The sequence below is a fragment of the Corvus brachyrhynchos genome, unplaced genomic scaffold, assembly GCF_000691975.1.
Source record: "Corvus brachyrhynchos isolate BGI_N302 unplaced genomic scaffold, ASM69197v1 scaffold428, whole genome shotgun sequence".
In the NCBI taxonomy this organism is placed as follows: domain Eukaryota; kingdom Metazoa; phylum Chordata; class Aves; order Passeriformes; family Corvidae; genus Corvus; species Corvus brachyrhynchos.
In genome coordinates, this window is record NW_008239766.1 from 569,985 (window position 1) to 585,122 (window position 15,138).

Sequence of the window (15,138 nt, forward strand, 5' to 3'; positions counted from 1 at the left end):
GATGAAGAGGCAGTCAGACATGCCACTTTACAAAATAGAGCTGCCATTGATTATCTTTTATTAGCACATGGGCATGGCTGTGAAGATTTTGAAGGATTATGCTGTATGAACTTATCCGATCATTCTGTTTCCATTCACAAACAGTTACAAAACCTAAGGGACCTAGCTAACCAAATTACAACAGATAACCCGTCTTGGCTAGACAGTTTGTTTGATGGTTGGAGCTTTGCACCTTGGCTAAGGGAACTCTGTAAAATAGGCTTGATTATTCTAGTAGTAATAATTATAGTTTTAGTAGCAGTACCTTGTATACTTCAGTGTGTGCAAAAAATGACGAGTAAGACTGTGTCGAATATCTTAGTTGTTCATCAGAACGGGGCAGATGTTGGGGAAGATGAAACAGGAAAGCCTTATAAATATGATTGCCTGACAAAAGATTTTGGGAATATGAAAACTATAAGCAACATCGAAATGAAAGCCACCTTTGAAATACCAAGTCTTAGTTACTGAACAACTGGAAAACAATGGTATGGCCGACTGAAGGTAATCCCCTCTTGATTGAACAATACCCTCTGCTTGCAGGCAGGTCCCAGGGTCAGAGCAGACCCTACTAGCTCAGCAGAAGGGGTCCAACTACTAGCTCAGCAGAAGGGGGTCCAAAGAGTAGTTTTTAGAAGTTAAGATGTAACACTCTATGGTAATAGAAGAACTCTTACAGGCTGTATGTAAATGCTATAGGATTTGTATCTTGTATTAGATTGGTTAGTGACAATTAGAATATTTAGTACAGAAGATGATTTATTGTATTGTAACCAGGACTTCATCACTTCTTCATTCTCATTATCTCTCTCTCTCTCTCTCTCTTTACTTACCCGCTTACTCTCTTGCTCTCCTGGGCCTGCTCCGAGCTGAGTCTGGCAGCTCTAAGCAGTGCCCCTGTACCCACGCCCTTTGCAATAAACCGCATGTTCCAAGATCTGACTTCAGAGATCTCTCGTCTCCATCAGTCCCGACCGTCCAACCCCCCCAAGATACCCGCAGACCACGTGTTTGTTCCTTAAGCTACTAAATTGACTGAAGTTTATGAATTGTATACAATCAAGGGTATGATAAATGATAAATCAGTGTGGGCTTACTGCAGTGGCAATTTAAGCTACAATGCTGAACTGAAATACTGAATGGAGTAAAGGAACAGAAGTGGAGCTACCTGGTCAGACTTGGTGATCAGATAATTTTGTATTATTTTGTATTTTTGTACTGCTGTAATTGGTACAGCTAAAGCCTTCAAGGCTGTGCATTAGTAGACCTGACATGCATCTGTAGATGAACTGTCAGCACCAAAATTATTTTCTGTTTCTAGATTAGCATTTTATTTCTTTTAGTGAATTTCTATGCACTCCTGCTGCAATCAGGGGTTTTTTTGCTAGTATAGGGCATCACTTGTGAGCTGCCTTCTCGCTTTAATGACAACATTTTCCTCCTTCCAGTTTTAAACCTTCTGTGGCACTATTTGTACTGTTGCCTACAGGTGCTATTTGTATGTAACAGTACACCTGTATGATGTTTCCTGACCTGACCTTGCTTCTGTGAATTGTGGTGACATCTTGTTAAAATACTAAAATACCAGTTTTCAATCTTTTGTTTTTCTATGATCATGCCATTTGCAATCACCCAGTGCTCCAACATCTTAAAAAGCATTCAAACTTTTTTTGCACACTGTGTAGCCCCATGCATGTGGAATATGCTGCTATTAATTTTTGGTTTTGAAACACCATAAAAACCCATGAAAAAACACTAATATTAAAAAAGGGCATGTTAAACACATAGAGTCTGGCTCACTAATGTGTTACTCTACATTTGCTCCCTATCAAAATCATTGCAGGTGTGGCACATAAAATTTCAATATGAAATTAAACCACTTTCTTTTCCTGCAGTTATAGGCTGCATAGAGCACATTATGAAGTATGAACCATCTGTAATAGCTTAATTAATTAAAGCTATCTGCTAAGCTTCTATAATGTCACTATTCCTGCTCACTTAACCCACTTGAAAATTGTGGAAATTCTAATGATATCTGGTACACTTATGTGAATATTTGTATTATTAAAATGTACAGAAGTGAATGTTACAGTATCATAAAAAAAGACTATTACCAGGAGTAGATTTAAGCATTTCTGTTTGATATCTTGTGGTAAAAATACAACAATATAAGTACAAATTTTAAAAATTAAGCGTATGCATAAATATTTGCAACACTGGGCTCAATTTATTTACATCCATTCATATCCTTAAATCTAGCTGGAGAAAAGTAGGTGTACATACTGCATTTATGCCATTATGTGATTTTTAACTTTGATCAACTCAGTTGTTGGTGTAAGGCAAGTGCATGAAAAGAAATACTGGAGATTCAGAAAAGGGTCTTCTCTGATATTCATTATGCTATTTTCTTAGGTCAGAAAGGACATCAATGACTTGATTATTTGGTGTTTTCTTGTTAATGCAGAAAACACATTATTTTCCAGTTTAGAAGCTTTCATTTCAGTATTTGTCCCTATAGACATTGCTGTCATTTTTACTGTATAGGATGCATTACCATGATAATTTTGGTGACTTTTCACCCTCTTCTGTTTGTTATGAGAAGATTCAATTGACTACAAGACATGTGATAAGCTCTATGCTTTCCAACTATAGATTCAGTTCCTTTTAATGTTTTGAAGTAGTAGATTTTCACACTGAGGATTACTATATGTATATTCCGACTATAGGTACATAATTGGTTTCAATGAAATTGTCACAGAATTAAACAGTGTGCCAGACAATATACTTATATATCTTGGATTATACTAAGTTATTTTGGAAGGAAATGCTTTATTTGAGAAACGTGTAGAATCCTTTCACTTTCTCAATGTTTTCTTAAGGCCATTTTTATTTTGCTGATTTACTTACGTCTTTCAGTAAAGCTTAGTCACTCTTTTGTGTTTCCATAATTCATGAAATTATCTATAATTGTGTAATTAGTGTAAATACATGCAGTCACATTTATAAGATATAATTACAAATGCAAAGCAATAATTGTGATGAGTAATGTCATAAAGAAATACCTGTTAAACTTCTTAAATGCATAGTCTGTGAATATTCAGAAGCTAGTATTTAAAGCTGAATATGAAACTTGTTTAAATGTCAACAACGGGTATACAAATTTTACAAGAATCACTGGACCTGGTCAAAAATACCATGAAAAAAGAATTTTAAGCTGACATCATTCAACAATTTTCCAAAGTGAAGACGAGTTTTCATTGCTTGGCAGGAACTCCAGGGCATCTTTATTCTAAAACCAGGCGCAAATTTGGACTTTATTATTAAGGCTGGCATGCAATCTCTACCTTGGGACTGAAGTCTGGCTTCCTCCCCAGACATCTGTGCACATGTATGTCAGCCCCAAACTCCTGAGGTTTCTAAAGCAGAGATTCCTGCTTACCTAAAGCCCATATAAGTACTTTTATCTCAGAGTAAGTATTGAGAAGCTCATGGCCCTCTGCTGCAGAAAGGGTTTCTCTTCCCCCAGGGCCTTCTCCTGCTCTGGGTATTCCCAGTCTTATTCTTCAGTCCCCAGAATAAGATGTTCATTTACCTTCACTGCAACTTCTGTCTTTTTGTGATGCTGATAGTTTCAGATCTGACAGAGCTGGTACAGTTCAGCCTTGAGAAGAGAAGGCTCAGAAGGGATCTTATCAATATATATAAACATCTAAAGATAGGGTGCAAAGGGGGAGCACCCAGGCTCTTTCCAGTGGTGCTCAGCAACAACAGGCAACGGGCACAAGTTGAAGTGTGGGAATTTCCATCCGAGAATGACAGAACACTGGCACAGATTGCCCAGAGAGGTTGCAGAGCCTCCCTTCTTAGAGGGACTTTTTCCTTCAAAATCCTTCTAGATGGTCCTGGGCAAGTGGCTGTAGCTGGTCCTGTTTCAGCAGCTAGCTTGTACCTCCAGAAGTCCCTCCCAACCTCAACCGTTCTGTGATTCAGTGAAAACCCTATAACCATAGGTGATAAAGGAGTAACTGTGTAAGCCAGGTTTCCTCTTCAGGAGTAGTTTATATAACTGTGTTCAGACAGAATAAATTTTCACATGTGAAACCTTACTTTGAAGAAAATCATTGGAAATGTGATTTCTATTTTATTGATGCTAGGCCATTGATTATACCAACATACAAATACATTATGGTGAAGATTTTGACATATAAATTTGCTATGCCTGCTTTTTATGTCCCTTTACAAACTTCACATAAAAGAAGTTGAAGAAAGTTATCTATAAATGGCATATTTCCATGTAATTACATTCTCTTTTATTTGCTTAACAGAATTGTGATAGTAATTCAAGTTCGTACTTGTTCAATACCTAAATCACTTTTACTATGCTTACTTTTTAAAAAGCTATTCATAGCCTGATTTAAATTTTCCACATTAGTCACTAACTTTGTATTCCATACTGTGTTAGATGACAGAGCTAAAACAAATTATATGTATTTGACTTCTGCTTTCCTTGACAGTAATAAGCAGTGTTCAGTTAGATGCAACTTAGACATCAGGGACATATTACTCTAATTGTATTACTGTCAGAAACGAAGAATGACTTGCTCAAAACTAAAATCATATTTAACATTAGTGCATCCCTTTAGTATTAAAGTAAGAACTAGAGCCGTTTGACAGTTATTATTGAGTGTATAATTTGCTAGGCACTCTTATTTTGCAAAGCTTATGTGTTGTAAAATATGTGTATGATCTAAAATGTATATTCCTTCAAGAATTTAATAAACTCTTGCTCTTCTTTTTTTTTTGGCATAAGATTCTACTTCTAAGCAAGGCAAATTAATAAGATTTTCTGAATTAATGGCAATTTAGAGAAAGAATGACATTGTATAAATTGTTCTTTGTGTCTGAATGTCATTCCATGTAGTAATCAGGTTCTCTCCAGCACCAGTAAAATACATTTGAATATAAACACAGCAAAGGAGGAAAATTTTAATATAGAATTTCCCTTTACCATGATCCATTTGTCTATGATCCTGAAATTAATGAAAATCGTTTTCTCGATGTTTTCTTATCATGCTTGTTTGCATCATACCCAGACTATAGGTTTCAGGAATTTTTTTCTTTCTCCTTGATAATATAACTTCCAGAAGAAGGAAGATGGAGAGCACTCATCATCCTCTGAAGCAGTGAGAATTGGGCACAGATATAGGATGTAAGTCTCAGGTGCTCAGCTGGCGAGAATCTGGGAATTGTCATGGGACATATGAGAATCATCTGTGAAGAGGACTGTTCCCGTAATTCAAACTGTTAGTTGCACTGTCTCACATTTTGGCTAACCTCCACCACCCCTCTGTAGCTTCTTAGTCTTTTCTGTTAATTTCAGTGAATAATTCAGGTCTCTTTTTGGTGCATTCAGAATTTTTGCACTACGACCCTTGCACTATGTCCGCAGGATACTCATACAGTCCAAAGGGAAGTTCTACAATGTGTGCTGAACAGGGTTCTTTAGTTGTTTCAGCTATCACTCAGACAAAGAATAGAGGGAAAATTCCTCGGTTTTGACTTAATAACTAATGACAATTGTTATGTCTGTACTATTCTCTGTTATCAAAGCATACTGATTCATTAAAAAATACTTAGGGGGTAAAATAAATAAAATATTGAGACCTTGATTCAAAAAATCTGCTTTTTCTATCCAACAATATAACTTTCAAAAAACAAACGTCCTTTTGTTGTAAAGCTGAAATAATGCCATAAAACGTAAGAGCACACATTAAACTCCAATTGGATAAACAGGTTCTGGACAGATGTCTCGGGTGTTATTCATCCCAATTCTACCTCTGCCAACAACATATGTCTAGACATATTTCTAAGAGCATATGAAAATCTCATCTATGATATATTTGTAGGTGTTTGTGCATGTGTGTATTGCTATTACTTAGATAAGCAAAGCTTTCCGAATAAGAAAATACCATTGATTCTAGGGACACAGGAGAGCTTTATGGTTTTGCTCAGACAGTTCATTCTCAGAAACAATTGTGTACTTTGCTTGTCTTTCAGTTCCAATGAATTTTCATTCATTGCACCAATGCATTTAGAGGTCAGTAGATGCAAACACTTGTAAAGCAGTCTTTAGACTATGGTTAATACCAGGAAAGTAGCTGTACTCATATTATAGCATATTCTTACACTGTGAAGCTTCTCATTGTGTATTCTGAGACATATTTACTTGCTTTACTTATTATTTGTCAAGGTGAAGGGCTAATGAAATTCAGTACTAGTCAAGTAAAAGGTAATCCACACTGCAAGAAAATTTCAGCAACTCATACAACATATTAAATTGTAAATTAACAGTAATGGTTCAGGAAAACCACTCAGTGCCAAAATAGGCTATTCCATAAAAACAGGATCGTTCTTAATGCAGTAGGCTGTTTGTCACAGTGAAGTTGCTAGTTTGTCTTCAAAGAACGAGGAAATCCTGTTAGACAAAACAAAACAAACACAGAAAATATTTCATTATGTAATGTTATCTGAATTGTCAATGACCCTTTTCAAAACTAAGAAAAATAGAACTAATGCAGACAATTAACAGTTGCAGTGTGTGGGTGAAGCATGAAAATGCACTGATGAAGTTATTTACTCTTTTTTAAAAAATCACTACCATGTAAGGATGAAATGGCAAATGGATGGGGTGCTCAGCAGACTATAGGGAATTTTTTTTGCTTACTCTTAATAGCTCTTTCTCACCTGTATAACAAGATCAAAGAACTTACTTAGTAAAACTAAAAATAAATACATTAAAAATGTATTAATTTGTTAATTTCTTGAACATGAATTATTGTTAAAATTTTAATTTCATATAATTAAAAAATTGTATAATAATACTAAGAAAGTGATATTATTATAGATAAGAGAAATGGATTTAGCCTCTGTACAAAGCCTAGGTCAAGTAAAAACATGGAAGTGGAAAACCAAATTAATACTGTAACTGTTACACAGTTTTCTATCATAACATTGGATTGTGTTATTTCTTCAGACATAATAAAGCAAATTAGAAGTCTATTTCATTGGTTTCAGCTCTGGTGTCTTCACACTTCCTTGTTTAGTACACTTCTCTGAAAAATCAGTCAAGTTAAACCACTCACATAAGTTTATTTTTCATTTGTCTATTTTTGGGCATAATGGTATTCATATAACACTCCTCACTTTGAAAAATAGCATATTTCTATTTGATCTATATTTCCTTCCTTTCTCCCTTCTCCTTTTCCTCTCATCCATGTTTATGCTTTTAGACCTATTCCGCTTTTCTTTCCCATTTCCAATTAATTGCAAGACTGCATCTTGCAAGGTTCTATGTTTGTATTTCAATCTCCAAGAAAAGTGTGAATACTTCAAAATTGGCCACTTTAGAAATGTTGCAAAAAATTCCTGTAGTATAAAAACAAAGGGCACTTCAAACCTGTTTCTGTATTGTTTTTCTGGGAAGAGGAAACACAGTTCAGGTTGTTCTCATACTTCAGGAATTTTTCTGTCAAATAGGATTAGAAGAAATTCCTTTATAATTTATTGCCACAAAACGTGTGTTGTGATTGTATTGTGGTATGAGGCATTGGTAAGAGAATTGAAAATGTTTGAGTGTAATCTAATTTATCCATGTGGAAGCTTAAATTAGAAGTGGTTGGCAAATCGAGGAAATAGAGGAAAATAAAGTGAGCCTTCATATGAATCACAGCACTAAATATACAAATACTGCACTTTGACATTGACTCATATAATTTCTTGGATAAATGGAAAAATATTTGCAGCAGAATGTGTGTCAATTAAACACTGCTGTTGTTACGTATGTGGAATAGAACCAGCATAAGCATGGCAGTACACTCAAAAGTGGTCACTTGCAAATTCAGGCATTAATGGTTCAATGACAATACTTTTGCTTTGTTGTTGTTTTTGCTTTTTTAAAAATACTTTTCCTGTCACTGTCATTCTCTTTGGTATCTTATTTTGAGAGAAAAAGTTGAATTTTATAGAGGGATAAGCTAAATGAATTGTTGTACTTTTCTGATTCTGCTTTCTTTAACTACTGTCTCATTTCCAGAATAGATCCAAAAGTCTATGGAGACTTCCCTCCAGAAGTCTCCTGAAATCTCTCTATCTTAAATGAAGCTGATGTCAGATTTACTAGAAACATCAGACAAGCAAGAAAGCAAAATACTGAGGAAACATTGATAATTCAGAAAACTAGAAGTTCAGAGAGATATGAATCCAACACAAACTTTTAATATAACAAATTAATACATGTAATAGACATATTTGTGTACATTCATTAAGCACTGTTTTTTTTAGAATGCGAGATAAATGCATTTTTTTCATAAAAAAAGATTCAGAGAGTAAACCAAAATAGGAAATCTGCTGCAAATGCAGCTCTATATCATGAGCAAGCCACAGGCTTTGATCCTGTTGGGACCTGCATATCTGTAATTGTATGTATGAGAAATTTAATGTTTCTATCAGAAAAATACCTCAGAGATATAGCTAGCAGACTACACAAATGAAACAGGATTAGGACTGTGTCTGTGAGGCAATGGTGAGTAGCTGAATTTTTTTTTTAAACCATCCAACTTTCTTTTAGAACTTAAATGGCATAGTAAAGGAAGCACATGGGAAATTTCCTGGTACATCACTCAGTCACACCCTGAGGGCACTAGAAGGCTTTAATGGCCCTGGATCACATATCATACCATTTATCATGTATTGCCAAAGCACACAGTGACTATCTTTTCCAAAGGTCATATTTTCTTGTTCTGGGTATGGAGGAAGTTTTCTTCAATACTCCCTTCAGACATTAATGTAGAGAATGAAAGGGAAACTCCATTAATCCCAACTCAAATAAATTATTTCTTTAATTATTGGAATACATTTACTTTGGTATTAATGTGTTTCTAAATAAAGCATTACTGAATACTAAGCTACATGAATATATGCATGTGTAATTTTAATCTCCAGGTAGCATATGCTGATAGAGAGACCACACCAAACTGATTTTTCTCCAGTTATTATCTCATTTAAGTGTGAAGGTGCTTTCCATGCACTATGGCTGCAGTACATACATGTCTATGAGCTTTAAACCAGCTTGTGCAGACGTAACTATGTAGTCATGTAATGCAGGTCTTTTGTAGGCAACAACGACTAGGGCAAACTGGCTTTTTGGAGAGAGCCCTGTGCTGCCACTGCTTGGTCCTCGTCAGTTTCAGCCTTTTCCTTTACATCCTGCTGGGCCTGAAGTCCATTGTGCACCTTGTGTTCATCTGGACCACAGTATTCTCCCACTAGAGAACAGTGTTTTGGTGAAATGTCCCTCCCCTCAGCACAGCTGTGAGGCAGACTAACTGAAAGGAACTGCTTTCCACTGGTCACACAATTGTTTTGATGAGATTATCACTTGAAAAGTTCCGCACCTTTCAGCTACTTTTCTCACTGTGTTTTGGTTCTCTTTTTTCACACATACTACTAATAAAAAAAAGGTTCCTTTTTTTAAACTCTTTTCAGAGAGAAATTCTGATCTTGATGATATGAATAGTGTATAGATACATCCTTAGTGGTCCTACTTATTATGCTTTGTGAGAAATATTTTAGGGTTTGGGAAAAAAAGTCCCCTCGCTTATAAATATTTTTCAGCTGTGTAGCATTTCAATCTGAAATTGGCCTGTCTTATCAACCTGCTGTTTATATCAAGTAAATAAAGCTATAGATAGCATTTGAGTATTAATATTAGATTTCAATACCTTACTGCTGTTTTGTGGTTTTTATCCACTTTGTAACTGTCTTTCCCTTTTGACACTGTGCATATATGCACTGCATTGGAAGACTGTCGCCATCCTTAACTTTTTTAGAATATTTTAAAATCTTTCCTCTATTTGTGGAATTGTTGAGAGATGGGACAGATAAAAAAGACTCTGACATGATGTCACACTGATGTGACTATGCAGTTTAGAACAGGCTGTTTCAGTTGGAAGGGATCTACAAGAGCCATTTAATTCTAACAGTTTCTAACAGCAGGGACTCATGAATTTGGAATAGGTTTGGAATAACTTAAGCTTCTCTATGCCTCTCCATGAAGACAGTATTATTATTTGTTCTTGAATTATCTAACCAAAACTAGGTAAAGAACACTTTCATTCTGAATTCATGCCACACACGTGTGAATTTATGTAGTTTAAATTATCCTCTTTATATGTTGTTCTGTATCATTTTCTCCTGAGTTACTTGCTAGAATAATACTTACAAAAACCATTCCTTATTGGGACAAAAATATTCCTGATTGTAGATTGGCCATGCATGAAAGACCGCTTCCCGAAGGTACAGGTTTAGGCTGAACAGATATTAATTTACTGCCAAGTACAGACTAGATCTTCTGTAATATTATGTAGTCCCACAAGGCTTGCAGAGATCCAAACTGATGTTATGAGCATTGTTTTCAAAAGGGTAGCTCACTGTGGATAAAGTGAAACACATAACTCACCCATACTAAAGTAGAATAGTGAGATGCTGAGCACTAGTTATGGGTAGGAGCAGAAATAAAATAATAAAAACCCTAGGAAAAAATAGGGGGTGAAAGCAGGTAATGTAAATGGGGAAAACAAGCAGAAAAAAGCAAAACTGAGAAGTATGTGACTAGTTTTCAAGGCCTTGATCCCCACTGATTCCAGTCTTTTGAGGGAAGATTTTTGAAGTACAGTTCTCTAAAGCTGATACAGAATAATTTCCAAAGCCTAATTTCTTTCTTTTTCACCAAATGCTCCAGTATTATCAAACACAACAAACAGAGAAATAAGTCTTAAAATTACAGGTAAATTCTCATGTTTTGCTGAGTAAACAGGAAGTGCCCCTAAAAGATGAACTCTGAGCACTCCATCTGTGATCTGCTCCCAAATATAAAGATAATGCAGAGTATTCTGCTTTTTATTTCTGGAGAGTTACCTGTTTTCAGAAATGTGGCCATGTTGCTCAGGACTTTCTGTCATCAGAATCCTATTTTAAATGGTGAAATAAATGTAAAATAAGTAATCCAAAATAGCAATTTCGGAAAAATAAGTAAAGTGTATGTAAATAGGGATTTGGGTTTTGAATTGATTCTGAAATCTGATCCCAAGTTATCAGTGAAATTTAAATTTCAGTGCCAACTGAAACAAGCCCATCTCAGGACATCCTTTAAAATGAAAAACCATATGGAGTTTAGACTTACTAAGTGGAAGTATGACACATGTTCACTCTCATCTTAGTCTTCTTTTTATACCTTTTTCTGGCTACTTTTAAAGAATGGATATATAGTGATATATTGGTATATTCTCACATTTGCTTCTTTAGTTGCCTTTAATCAAACTTAAGACATGAACATGAGTATATATATAAGGAAAAAAAATCCTAAAAATGGGAAAATAACCCACTTTAACAGACTGACTGTTCTTACACCATCACAACTACAACAATGAAACCGTAAGTATTATATAGTCATCTCTCTCTATCTCCATGTATTAAAATGTACATTAAAATTTACATTGCATAAAGTCTTGTTTACTTGCCAGGAATTACTGATTTGAAGAAAATGAGGAAAAGGTATGAATTAACATACTTCAAAACATGGGGTTTTTTTACTTCTAAGGTTTAGAGTAAAAATCTGAATACTTCACGTGAAGCACTTCCTCCCCTCAGATCTCAGAACACATAATACCCAGCCAAGTAAGCACAGCAGAACCCGTGGAAGACACAAGCACTGACACAAAGCTAATTAAACGTACATCTGTACAATTACCCAGCTAGGCAGGAGGGAATAATGAATCCTTTAATCCTATTAAGAGTCCATGAGATAGTACTTTGCATTTCAATTAAAAAGAAAAGGAAAAGATTTCTAAATGCCCCACTCATGAAGCAGCAAATTAATGGACTGAAAATCTTAAAGCACAGTAGAGATCAGCTTCTTTTGTCCTCCCATGCAGCAAAGTTTAAGTATTTTCTCTTATATTTGTGAAAAGAAAAGAAAGAGTTGGGTTTTTTTTGGTAGGGTGTTGCTTTTTCCCTGAAAAGATTTCAGAAAAATATTTTAATGTCATCTACTTACTAAAGAATAGTTTTTGCACTTATTTGATAAATAAACTCTTTATAACAAATAAGAATCTTCTGTTTCTTATGTCTTCATAGAATGTCATGGTGACTTAGTGCATTAAGAATTCCTAAACAATTTACCTGTAAGTTGTCATTGCTCCTAACATACCTAAATCAGAGTCAATTACTGTGGTGAAAATCAAATACACCTTCATATCATTGGATATAATAGAACCACAGAATTAGCTGAGTTGGAAGGGATCCAGAGGGATCATTGAGTCCAACTTCTGGCCCTGCACAGGACATCCCAACAATCCCACCACGTGCCCAAGAACATTGTCCAAACGCTTCTTGAACTCTGTCAGGTTTGGTGCCAGGACCACTGGCCTAGGGAGCCTGTTCCAGTGTCCAACCAGCCTCTGGGGGAAGAACCTTTTCCCAATATCCAACCCAACCCTCCCCTGACTCAGCTTCATGTCCCTTGAGTCCAGACACTGGTCACAAGAGTGAAGTCAAAAAGTTTCAAAACCTAATTAAAAGAAAATTTCTTAAAGAAATCCACAGCATTTTTTCAGAGCCAACCAGAAACTGCCTAGTCATACCTTAAGAAAAATAAGTATTAAGTCCACTTCTGTGTCTGATCATCTGTCATCTTTCTATGAGGAATAATGCTTAGTCCAATTTGTAAGAGAAACAAGACCTACATTCCATAAGTAAACTAGAATTATGAAACAATTATTCTAAAGGACAAAGTTGTATCTGTACCTATTTAAATTTTTCCGAGAAAGATTTTAATATGGTCCAAAACAGTCTATTTTCTGTTTGGCAACTATTAATCACAGAGAGAGAAAGAGATTTTTCCTTCTCAAAATTGCTATTGAGACTATTGATGTGTAGCTGGGTCTGATTTCCCAGGTGACTAGGATACAAAATATTTATTGTAAACAGAATAAGTAATTTGTGCTGACACAAAAACAAGCCTAGTAGCTTTCATTCCTGTTTTGATAAATATTCTTTTACTATTTATCAGCCCACATCACATAATTGCTTCAGTGCTAAATAAATATAAATATTATTTACTTGTCATAATGAAATGCATAAACATGTCAGAAGAAAAAATGGCCCATATTGCAAGCAGATAAATGCAAGCTTAAAACCTAAGCAGCTTCAGCAGCAAGAATTCTTCTGAATTTTAACAACTAATCCCTGAAATGAGGTAAAGCTCAACTGTTCTTGTTTCCTCTGAGGAAACACACTTTTCTTTTTACTAATTAAGGGTTCTATTACTGCCTTTTCTTTTTCCATTCCTTGTTATTTCTCATCCTCTCTCTCTTCTCTTGCTTTTCAGATGTTCCTGGCTTCAGCTTAGTCTTAATGAAGTTAAAATTCTAATGTTTCCTCAAAGGAAGCAAGCAAACAAAAAAGCCCACCCTACATAACCAATTCTCATCCTCTCTCATTGCACTACTTAAAGCATCACTTTCCTGTCACCCAGGATCCCATTGCACAGCTTGCCTTATTTTTTGACAAAAACATTCAGCCAAGTTCTTCCTGCCTCAAGCACTTATTTGTAAATGAGTATATCCAAGCTTCTGTCTTGAGTTACAGAGAAGTTCTCATGTGGAGCTCTCTACTGATACACACACCTGGCTTTTATTGTATATTTTATATTCAGGAGACCCCATGTAAATGCTACACAGACATCTCCTTCTGCTGGGGAAGTTTTAACCAATAGATATTGGTTCAGCTGCTGGTATCTATCTGTTCTTACACCCCTCATATACTGGTGAATAAACAACTACTAAGAACTAGTTGAACCTCACCCTCTGCATGTCCTCTGCATGGTCTGACCTTGTAGATGCTTGTACCATTTTTGCAATTACTGAATTGTTCTCATAGCATCCATGTCAGAAATCTATGAGAGGAAAACATTTTCAATTAAAACCACTCTTGAGCCATACCTGTGAGAAACAGAGGAATTCATAGAAAGTTTTCTCACTAGAGATTCTTCAAAATACTCTCACAACTGACAGTTAAAAGCAAGTGTATCTTCTGCTGACGTTGGGTGGGGTATGATCAGAAACAGGAAAAAGGAGTGGATCTTGGCAGACATGCATTTTTTTAAATGATCGGACCTTCTTTGCTCAGGAGATTTTTCTCTGTCTCGGTGTACAAATACACATCTCTGTATTTATAATAATTATTTCTTTCTATATTAACTGTATAATGTAGTCCTATGATGCACTGGAAGCCTTGCAGAACATGCTGTATCTGAGGTATTAGTGCTCTCAAATAGGTCACACCTGGTCTTTTAGACCTTCTATTCAGGGCTTGATAAGCCTGTATGTTATTGATATAATCTGTAGTTTACCGTATCTCAAGGAAAGGTAAGCTTATGTGGATGGAGTGCTGGAATGTAGCAATCCTTATCAGAAGCCCAGTGTACACTGACACACACGATAATAAGCCTGAGCAGGCGTATGCTGTGCTGAGTTGTGCTGCATGGTCATGGATTAAACTCATACAGCTCACCCAACCAGAGCAGCCTGCAGGAAGCTTCCACTTACGCATGCAGTTACAGCAAAACGTTCTCCTGTGAACATCTTTCTGCAGAGAGTGGGGGGGGTGCGGAAGAGAGGGGGGGGGGGGAGGGTGTAAAGAAATTTTATATAATAGCTTGAATGAACAAAAAGGAGGGACCTCTCTCCATGGACAGAATCTGCCTCACACCTTGGGAAAAATCCACCTCGGCTTCACATAATGCTGCATAAGTACGAGGTCCCCAGCATCTGAAGACAGAAGTTTTACTACCTGTATTCCTCTTAATCTATCTTATTAAACCAGCTACTTTATTAAGCATTTTTTCCCAGACCTTTCTCACCAAGACTGAGAAAGAGCCCTACACTGCCTCTCTCTCTTTTTTCCCTCCCTGCTGATCCCCAGTGCAGCAGCTGTGGTCATGCTATCCTATGTCTACAGGCAAATCCAAATATCCTGGAATTG